Source organism: Phytophthora infestans, genomic scaffold (genome assembly GCF_000142945.1).
Source record: "Phytophthora infestans T30-4 supercont1.26 genomic scaffold, whole genome shotgun sequence".
NCBI classification, from domain to species: Eukaryota; Oomycota; class Peronosporomycetes; order Peronosporales; family Peronosporaceae; genus Phytophthora; species Phytophthora infestans.
Window position 1 is genome coordinate 579,738 of NW_003303733.1, and position 812 is coordinate 580,549.

Consider the following 812-nt stretch of genomic DNA (forward strand, 5'->3'; position numbering starts at 1 on the left):
GAGGGCGACTTGACTTTGCTGATCCATGTTCTCGCTCGGTCCTCATCTTGATCCTTGCCCGTAAACTTTTTCAGATCCGATATGGCTGAGATCTGTACCCTCTGGATCATGGACGATCCACCTGCCCCGGCTGTGGCTGTTGCTACCACTGCTGACGAAGTGGATGGGCCATCCAGATCATCTGGGTCGAACTCATCATGGATGTTGTCTTACTCCACGGACTCTAACTCCACGTATCGTGCTCCATGTTCGTGGAGCACTAGCGCTTGTGGCACGGGCGTTCTCATGCCCTGTTCGGCCAGGAAACGACTCATCGCAGCTTCGAAGTGTCGCTGCAGGGTGCCTGAGGAGGTGTCGGAAGAGCTTGTGGCCGGCTGGTCCACTGGCGAGACAGGATCCGAGAGGCGATTACCTTGAGTCCGATCTGACGATAACCCCACTGGCTTCTTGCCCGATCTAGTTCGATCCTGGCTGGATTGTATCAGATCACTGGTAGGGCGTACTGGATCCCGAGCCTTCACGTTCACAGGGACTTTCTGTCCCCGGATCCTCGCTCCGCGCTTCCAGCATGGATGCCCCGGAGGTCCTAAAAGTCATGCGTCGTGGTTCGGACGACGTGTCTGACTCATCCTCAGCGGCGGATTCGTAGTTCGAGGACGCAGCTTGGCTGATCCTCGGCGACGACACTGGATCCATAGTGCGCGATCTTCTCCGGTTGATGGACTTAACGCTAGCAAAGAGGTCCGGCGTCGCTAATACTAAGAGATCCAGGTCTAGCTCGAGATATCCTCTGCGTCGAACACACTAGCTAC